The sequence below is a fragment of the Heloderma suspectum genome, chromosome 3 (genome assembly GCF_057233095.1).
Source record: "Heloderma suspectum isolate Gila_16-S chromosome 3, 16-S_ref, whole genome shotgun sequence".
Classification (NCBI taxonomy): Eukaryota; Metazoa; Chordata; class Lepidosauria; order Squamata; family Helodermatidae; genus Heloderma; species Heloderma suspectum.
The window spans coordinates 204,220,566-204,230,854 of record NC_139460.1 but is presented as its reverse complement, the minus strand read 5'-3'; the positions used below and the strand labels follow the sequence as shown (position 1 = coordinate 204,230,854).

General features: G+C 43.2%; 1 long non-coding RNA gene across 1 annotated transcript in view; it reads right to left on the bottom strand.

Moving 5' to 3' along the window:
- Positions 1-575: 575 nt before the first annotated feature.
- LOC146350643 (uncharacterized) overlaps positions 576-10,289 on the bottom strand; it is a 55,215-nt gene continuing 45,501 nt past the window's right edge. Inside the window, exon 4 of the long non-coding RNA XR_014788867.1 lies at positions 576-1,583. This is a non-coding gene — a long non-coding RNA (uncharacterized LOC146350643). The remainder of the gene's footprint in view (positions 1,584-10,289) is intronic.

Below are 10,289 nucleotides of genomic sequence, written 5' to 3'. Positions count from 1 at the left end.
TACGGGGATGATAATATTGACCTACCTTAGAGGGTCATTGCAAAGGTTACTCAGAGAATACATGAAAGCACTTTGAATACTCAAAGAACATTACATATATGTAATTTCAGTTGCATAATTTCAGTGTCTTGGTTTTGTGTGCAAAATGGAGTGATCATCCCTAATAAGAAGCCTTCATTGTGTTCTTCCTGGATGGATTGTAGGACAAATTATTTTTTGGTAGAAGTGTTTTGTAGATGTTCCTGAAATGCTGAGCATTAACATGTGTTACAATTCCTTATGTTCCAGAACTCTATAAATGTTATCCCGTCTTATCCAATAAAGTGTTTGGTATTGTGGTGATATAGGAGTGTCAGTGTGGGACTTAGGACTCTGAATATTCAGGAACACCTGCAGAGGGTGCTGTGGTTGGGCATTTCCTAGGACCCCAGGACAAGCAAAGGGGTCTACCACTTCAACCATGACACTGTTCTCACTATGCATGGGAGGAGGTCACAAGAAGGTCAGGGGCAGCAAGCTAAGAGGACCCTCAACATGTGTTATTGGGTGACCGTACACATATAAAATAAATGAAGAAATATGTATTTTATTTATTTTGAATATTTTTGGATCTTTCCACTTAATAAGAGTGTGAGACTATGACAATAAAATATGTACATATGCATATAGTGATGGCTCCATAGGAAACCCGCATACACGTATTTTCTGCTGAGTAATATTCAGGACTTCCAGGCCTGCCTAGTAGCACCAGCCCTACCATGAGGTAGAGTGAGGTGGTCACCTCTGGTTGCATATGCTAGGTGTGTAGACGGAGGTAGCTATGGCAGCCTCTCCACAGCCATTCCCTCTGTTGAAGGACAAAGTTGTGTGTGCCATGAAGCCTTTCCTCCACACTCAAAGCTAACCCTTGTCCTATCACCAGCATTGAAGAAAGATTCAGCAGCTACTCTGGTTGCCATCTGTATGTGGCATGGGGTGGAGGCACCATCTTGTTCTTCACCTTAGGCAGCAAAATGGTTTGGGCCAGCTCTGCTGGTTAGTGCCTTGTGTGAGCAGAGTATGCACCTTACAGCACTTCCCAGAAGCCTCTGCAAAAGAAAGAGCTTCCCTGGCAACATGTGCAGAGATTCCTCAGCAGACATGCTGTTGCAGAAATGGTTCCCAGAAGCCAGAAATCACTGTAAAATATCATTTCATAAATGCAGCTAGCTACCATCTGAATAGTACATGCCTGTGATTCCAAAATTGGACTATATTTATCATAAGGTTTTTTTAAAAAACAAAACAAAAAACACACCCCATAATATGAGAACCGTCTACTGAAGTTGGTGGGCTTTGCACCCACAGAGTCAGAACATGTGGCTGTCTGTACACTCTAATAATTGTTATTTTACGAACGATAACATAAAAACCAGCTTGGCAATTTAAAGCAAGATAATGAAGTCCAAACTGGAGGAACACATTTGTTCGCTGGTTTATTCATGCATGTGCCTCTGATACGTTATTGATTGCAAAATAGTCCTCCCTGGAGGTTCTTCCACACCTCAGTGAAGTTGCTCATGAGTCGTCATAGATCAAGAAATCTAAAAAAAGAACAGACAAGCAATAAGGCTCATATCACCTCCAACATATAAATCAGTCAGCAGGAAAACAACCGTTCAGTCTGTGTCAATAACAGCACTTCAAGAAACTTGGAAATTGCATCCTATCACGGTGAATGCTGAGGAAGCCAGAAGCCTCTGGAAATGCTTGGCTGTTTTTCTACTAAGGACCTTGTTAGAGGGAGCACATGGAAATGAAGGGACCAGACTGCTAGGTATCATGTTGCCTTCTCTCCAATTGCCACTGGTTTTATTGCCTCTGGAAATGGTTTTAGTGCAGGCAATAAAAATAAAGGTGCTGCAGAGAGTTCAGCTGGCTTAAGGACACTAGAGTCATCCCTGATTTCCTGCATAAGCAGAAAATTAAAGCAAAGCGGGTAGTGTGGAAAGCTTGCAGTTCATGATACAGGCTCCTAAAGATACAGAGAGCCTTCTCCCTTGTCCAGTGTAAAGTAAGATGGAATAATTCAGTGGCATAATTCCTTGTGTGACAGTTTTGCAGAAATACACACACACACTCACCTGATAGACATGCATTTGGAGGGGTGGCGATCATGCCTTTTGACCAATTGAATGGCTTTTATTAGAGTAAACATGAAACAGAGCATGTCCAGGATAGTCCACATCAGCACAAAGCACATTTACTTGGGAAGTCTTTTTAGGTCAAAGAGTATGCCAAATATGATTATCAAACATCTTCTTAAATACAGGGCTAATTCCTTCTCTCTCTCTCTCTGTCTGATATATGGGTAAAATGCTGGATGTTATAAACATAAATGTTTATGTAGCCAATCACGGCTGAGTAAAAAAACAAAAACCAAAACTGCGCGTACGCAAATGGCGGCGCCCATGGGCGCCGCCATTTGTGTTCCTTATTTCGGTACGTGTAGTCTACGTAAACATTTACACAGACTACGGCGAAAATAAGGGGAACGCAAATAGCATAGACGCTACGCTATTTGCGTTCCCCTTATTTTTGGCATAGTCTACATAAATGTTTATGTAGACTAGACATATCAAAATAAGGAACGCATTTACATACGCGCGGTTTTTGTTTTTGTTTTTTTACCCAGCCATGATAGGCTACGTAAACATTTACGTAGCCTATCACAGTGTTTTTTAAAATTTAGCCGTGAAAGGCTATGTAAATCTTTATGTAGCCTATCAGTTTTGTTTTTTTATTATTTGGAAATGGCGGCGGCGGCAGCCGGTCGGAAGACTGGCTGCCGCAGCCGCCACAGCCGCCGCCGAAATGCAGCCAAACCGCAACTGGAGCCACCACCGCCAGGAGGATTCGCCCAAGGTAAGTCCCGTCCCAGGGGGGCGGGGGGGGGCAGACCATTTCACCACTGATTTCAGGAGGCTGAATGCGCTGGCATTCGGCCTCCTCGAGATTCGTGGTGAAATTCTCTGACATCCCTACACAGATATTGGTAGTGTGGAGTGCGTACACACTTTTTTTTTTTTCAAAGTCACCCGTGATAGGCTACGTGACGATTTACATAGCCTATCACGGCTGACTTTGGAAATCTAGCCGTGATAGGCTACGTAAATCTTTACGTAGCCTATCACAGGTGTGTGTTGTTGTTTTTTTACTTTCCTTTTTTATTTTTCAATGGCGGCGGCGGCGGACGGTCAGAAGACCAGCCGCTGCCCCCGCCCCCGCCGAACCGCCGCTGAACCGCCGCCGGGACCCGCGGCCGAGAGGGACATTCGCACAAGGTAAGTCCCATCCTGGGGGGGGGCAGGGGGCCGGTGGAGAATTTCACCACCAATTTCGGGGGGCCAAATGCGTTGGCATTCGGCCTCCCGGAGATTCGTGGAGAAATTCTCCGCCATCCCTATGTATGAGTGTTTTTCATTGTACAGTTATCTCTTTGGGAAGCCTCCCTGGCTTCCTGAGCTTCAATTAAAGCCCAGGGGAAGATGTCTTTAGCTATCTCCTTCCACAGTTTTCTTTTCTTTTCAGATCTGGAAGTGCAGGCAGCCAAGAAGGCTGCAGAGTGATAGAAAGATGCATATTAGAAAGGGGGGAGGGACACACACAGCACCCTTGTCACCTTGCAACAATATGTTCAAGGTAATGATAAGATAAGCTCAAAACACCACCAAAAGAAATTCAAAAGTGCCTTGAGAATGAGGCAGAAAAAACAGAAGCTTCTTTTGTGGGGGAAGAAAACTTTCAGGAATTTGGAGGACAGATTTTGGCATAGCACTAGCCCTGATCTAAATGGAATTTGTATTCAGATGAAATGCTTTTTCCCATTTATAAAACCATTTATATGGCCATCAGTCCACCCAGTCCTTTAGGAGTTCACTCTATTCTTGATGGCATTTGAACAGCAGTGAAAGAAGCTATTTCTGTGTAGTAAGACCCCACAGGACATCAAAATAGCATCCCTGTATATGTTAGCCCCGAACCATTATGTTTCATTCTGCTAGCAGATGGCAGGCAGAAGTTGTTATTCCCATTTATCTTGATCTGTTAATGTGTATACAATATAATCTAAGAAATGTATATTTAGTAAATTGGATATATTGGAATTTAATTAACAAAAAATAGTTCTTTAGTTGAACATGTTATGTTAAGGGCTTTCTATGTTCACTCAAGCTCCAAAATGCCAGGATATTACAGCTGTTAGGGGACACACCCGTACCAGACATGCTATTTAGGCTATATGTGATGGTATCCTATGCTGTGTCACCACTACCTTGGAGTTGGATGACTGTCAGTGGTAGGCGGCAGTATTGCAACTGGAACTCTCCCCATGACCTGAGTTCGATCCCAACGGAAGCTGGGTCCCAGGTAGCCAGCTCAGTTCGATTCAGCCTTCCATCCTTCCGAGGTTGGTAAAATGAGTACCCAGCTTGCTGGGGGAAAGGTAGTCATGACTGGGAAGGAAATGGCAAACCACCCCGCTATATAGTCTGCCATGAAAACGCCAGCGTAAGTGGAGGCCCTCTAGGGGTCAGTAATGACCCGGTGCTTGCACAGGAGGAACCTTTCCTTTCCTTTCCAGTGCCAGAGTAGTGGACTTAAGTCCCAGATTTGTCTGTTCACTTCAGTTGCACAGAGTCTATGAAACTTTGGAGTCTATGCAACTGAAGCTATCATACAATTTAGGGCACAATCCTATGCCTGTTGAGACAGAAAAAAGGCCTACAACTCCGAGCCTTCCCTAGCCAGCCATGCTACCATTAAGCTACCATTTCATGTTACCAGTACCCAAGTGGCAGCCAATGCCATCCACAGAGAATGATAAAGTTGGAAACGTCCTTCAAGGTCATCTAGTCCAACCCCCTGCCACAGGTAAAGAATCTTAAAGCATCTTTCCTTTTAGCAAATTGAGTTTGTAATATTATACCCTCTTAGCTAGGGCTAAGCCACACAAAACTCAGTGGGTCTTACCTCTGAGCTGACATGTATAGAACTGCAATATAAGTGAAAGAATGGATAGGACAAGGACTAAAGATGTGCTACTGCACAACAGCATGCGGCGGGGGGGAGTGCAATGTTGTGCACCATTGTGGTGCATTGTGATCTGGAACCTTCTAAGTCAAATGCCCCTGAGGAACCAGATGCTTCAGGGGATCCTGGGGCTGAGCAAGAAACTCCTGGGCCCTCAGAAGAGAGGACTTCAGATCTCCCCCCCCCCAAAAAAAGTGGTCAGTTCTGCTTCTGAGCCAGAGGGGGATGCTGAGCCACCACCCAGTCTGCCGGACTCCACTCCCCTCTCAAACTCCTGTAACATCTCTAGTTGGAATGAGCTTTGAAATGGAACTTGGAGACTTTTGGCGAGCTCAAGTTTTGCTGATTCACACACCCCTACACTTGAATGATGTGGTGCCTCCCTATGTCAGCACTGATGGTCCCCACCCCAGGGAGGGATAATGTTGGTGTGGGAAGGAAACACCTAATTTGGAGTCAGACCCTATGTCCTGTTTGAGTGGTCAGGTTGCCAGGCAAACCTGAGTTCCAGTAATACCATTTTTCTAGCAGCAAATGAGTGACATCTATGATACTTATTCTGTGATAAGCAAGATGATTGGACTACAAGCATGTCCTGGATGCTGTCTGGTTGAAAAACCGCTTTCTGAAAACTGATGAAAGTCAGCTTGTCATTTTCATTTTGTATTCATTTGCATTACTAATAGGCTCAAATGTCCAGATAGATAGATAGATAGATAGATAGATAGATAGATAGATAGATAGATAAAATTAATTCCTGGAGAAAAAAGCAAAGCATAAATGGAGAATATGCATGACTGAAGCCAGTTCAGTTTACAATTTCAATATATATTCCTGGCAGCTGGGGCGGGTGAGGTTGGGGGGAATAGCTGAATTTCCTAAGCTCCAGTATTCACATAAGGGACTCGCATTAGCCAAGCTATTAGTCTGCTCTTGTTTGATGGGTAATTCATATAAATTTTTTAGAAAACTGTCTTCATGTGATCTTCTCTTGTCTGCACAAGTCTTATCTAGAAGAGTTATCTGTAGCGTTTACAGCTCTGCATCTGGAAGGACCTGCTACTTTTTGATTTGCCAGGATTCCTAGTCTCAGCAACTGCTTTATGAAATAACAGTGAAAAATATCAGTTCTAAACTTCTATTACAATCTATTTTTCCTAGCAGTGAAACTGTAAATTTGTTTCTGCCTTAGCATGGATGCTTTATCTTTTGTTCCATCAAAGGTGGTTGCTCCTTTTTCTTCTTGAAACTATTATTCCATTTGGATGTCTCTGAACACTTGATATCCTGCAAAGATCAGTAATTGTCACTCAGAAAACTTATTTCAGCTGTATATCAGCAAAGAGAATGCTTGGTGTTTACTCCAAACAGGAAGAAGGAACATTTCAAAAGTATTTCATATTTTTTTTATTTATTTATGAACAATATTTATATACCACTTCTCATTTGAAAGAAATCCATAATAATGATGATGATAACAATAATAGTTATTATTATTAGTGATGCCACTGAATTTCAGAATTAGTCATTGGCTGAAATGTTTGCATTCATAATGCTCACCTTTTTAGCAAGCCTGGACTGCTGTCTTTCAAATTCGCTATTACTTTCAGAATTGACTGTGAGCTTTGGAGCATGCGCAGTCTGCATCTAAACTATGCCATTTTTGCACATGTGCTGAGTTGGTTAGTTTAGCCCTGTTCTTTCTTTAGGAAATGTGATGATCTCAATTTAAACAAGGGATGGATGGACTCACCCATGCCTGGCTTCATCGGCTGCTCGCCGAGCCACTGCTACCACTCTCCACCCCTGCTTCAGCATCATCACAGCCCAGCGAGTTGAGTGCCTGACAAAGCCATGGGGCCACCCGTCCTCCTAGCAAGCCACCATTGTGCACAACAATGGCGGCTCAGGTGCTTCTGGGTAGGTAATGCTGTGCAATTGGCTGTAAAGGACCTATTTACACAATACTGCGGGCATGAATGGAGCATTCACACCTGTAATGTTGCATAAATGGGCCCTTTACAGCCACCAATTATGCAACATTCCCTTCCTGGAAGCTCCGAGGTCACCATTGTTGCACACAATGGTGGCTTGCTAGGAGGACAGGGCAGCTGCTGGCACTCATTGACATGCAGGGCACTCACCCAGTGGGTCCATGAGTGCCCCATGGTTTAGAGAGTGGGGCCTGGGAGTTGGGTGAGGGGGATTCCATTGGACTCCACACACCCCAGCGGACTCTTGTGACATCCCTACTTTAACACTTTAGTGAAAGGCCTTTTTTACTTGTTTGGTAAGTAAAAGTGTACTTTAGTTGGTGCTGGTGGGTGACACTAGGGTCTGTTTGTGAGAGGAATACTGGAAGGGGGACCCAAGTAGGAGGAGGCCACCATGGCTTGGCACAGGGTGGTCTGGCTGGCTGGCATGGTGGAGTTTGGTAGATGTATTTGTTGCATACTCAGGCATTAACTAAACTTTCTGGAACAATATATGTCCCTGGGAGGGGGACAGTGGCAAAGATAATATATTCATGGAGGATGCAGCAACAGTGAAGGTGAGCTGCAACCTCAGCCATTTCCCTTCTGATACAGAGAAGAGTTAGAGCTGATTATCAGGCAGGCAAGGAGTAAACAACCAGACAGGAAGGAGTAGAGAATGTGGTGACACATAATGTCATGATGTATTACATGGTTCCAAATGACAGCTCCCAAGACGCAGTTTGATATCGTGCATGCATAAAAACAGATGAATTCATTACTTTCCAAGGAAATAATGAACCCACTTGAGGTAAGTTTGCCCATCAGTACTACTACTGCTACTATTCCTCCTCCTCCTTAGGTGGACTCATGAAAAGTAACACTGAAATTACAGGCAGCAGAAGACTGGCTGGGACCCCCATTGAAATCAGTGGCTAACAAAAACACATGGGAATTACAGTAATGAATGAACTAGTTCTGAATCAGGAAGAAAACATGTGTAATTCTAATGAACTAGGAACAAAATGAAAGATTTTTTTAATAATGAAAACAAATGGAATGACATATTTCTTTTCTTTCCCATCTGCTCCCCATAATATCTAATTATTGTGGAAATATACAAACCATCACTTACAGCCTGAGGTACAGTCCAGGCAAAGCTTTACCATTATATGCCACTTACATAGGCTTGTGGCTGGGGTGCAGTAAGATAGAGACAACATTTGTGTGAACCTCCCCATGAGTACTGTGTGGGCATCTGCCACCGTCTCTTCAATAACATTTGCAAATTTTGTGCTGTTGCTTTAGCTAGGGTAGCCACTTACACATTGCCAAAAAAGAGGAAATGCATCATCAAAAAGGAGGACAAGAGGGGAAAGAGAGTTGCATAACACTTGCATATGCATAAGTGCAAATTTAGGAACCATTGCTATAATTTCAATAGAAATACAATATATCCCCCAATAGTGGGGAAGACTGTGACCAGCTGACTTGTGTCCCTGCCTGCTGAGTCTGCTGTCCAGGTGCAAACGGTGGATGGTCAGCTTCAAGGCCCCTGCTCCCCTTCTTATGATTTCTAAACTGGACATGGATTGGACAGCCTTCAAATAGAGGATGCCTTCAAATAGAGGACTGCCCTCTGTAAAGTAGGCCACATGACCACCCCAACTGTAGCAGAAATCATGGTGACAATGTGTACAGTCCCCACATGGTTGCACCAGCTCTAAGGATGTACAGACTGTGTAAAATCTGCTCCAAGAGTGTTTTGCCGTTTGTCAGGCGCTTTTTGTTCCATCGTCCGCTCACAGATGGATGTGAATTTTTTTTCCATCATGCAGAAAAATACACAAATAATTACGTAAGAGGTTTCATAATAATTTACTTAATTTACCTTAATAGGTAACATTTAGCATATTGGCCCCCGTTCCATTCAACTTTTCCTCACCAGAAACGTGTGTATTTTCCTATGAATAAATATGCATAAACTTTGGGAAAGTAAAAAAAAAAAACACATCTGAAAGTCTACAGACTCCGCTCAGCCTGAGGTGGTCACTCCACAGTGGATTCTGCAGGACGGATTCTTAGAAATCCGAGCTCATTTTAGTCCATCTCGAATTTCTCCAGCATCCCTAACTAGTTCACACAAGTGCAACCTGTGGCAATGAGTCTGATGCATGCTCCTCAGGAGTTCACAGGAAACCACAATGATGTGCCTCCTGGGCCTTTGTCTCAAACAATCTAGAGCAGGGGTGATCTAGAGAATGGCTTCAGCCCTTACATAAGAAGTGGCAGATAACTGGCACATGCTTCCACCAAATCGCTTTGTGATATTCTACCTTGACTGTTTCATGAGAATTAATAGGAATCCAGTATCAAGATATACATGGGTAGTAGAAATCCCCAAACCCATTTTAGGGTAATGTATTTCGCAGACCAACTCAAAGGTCACCAAAAATTTGGAATCTTTTGAGAGATGTCCAGATCTCTTCATCAGGCAAGATGCTAAATAAAACAAAACAAACAACAACAACAACAACAAACCCCCCTGTGTGTATGTTCTTGCATGTGTTGTCGGAGAATAAAATGTGGGAAAGGCTGACAATGTTGAAATCATGAAGTCTGCATGGTTAGAACTTAAGATGAAATTGAAGTAGAGATATCCTAGCTCTTGAAATTAATTATGATTGAATTCTTTCTCTCCCTCTCTCTCCCTCTGTGTGTGTGTGTGTGTGTGTGTGTGAATATGAGAGAGAGAGAGAGAGAGGCAATAACTAGTATGAAATACCATGCCAATCTTGACAAATCCAATTCAGCTTTTAATGTACGTCCCTCCAACGGAGAAGCCTCCACCATCCAGTGTGTAGTTTGCTGTTGTTTCCCACCCCTGGAACATTTTTAACTGCTGGTTTTTCTATTAATGGTGGTTGAACTTGATAGAAAGCTCAGAGAGTGCAGTAAGAAGAAAAACTGTGGGATCTAGCAGCCAGTAACTAGGCTACAGTAGCTGCAAATACAGAACCATTTTATAGGCAGGGAAATAAAAAGATGTCAACAACAGGCCAGAACAAGAAATGTTCCAGAAACCAGTAGCAACATTTCTGGTAGATAGCTGTAGGAAATATAAATATGCTATTATCCTGTTTGTTAAGTAACGAACCTGGACAAGCGTTTGTTACCAGCCTGGCGACTTCAATGCCAGAGGAGCTCTCAGCACTTTGAGCATGATCACTGATACGGTTCAGTCTC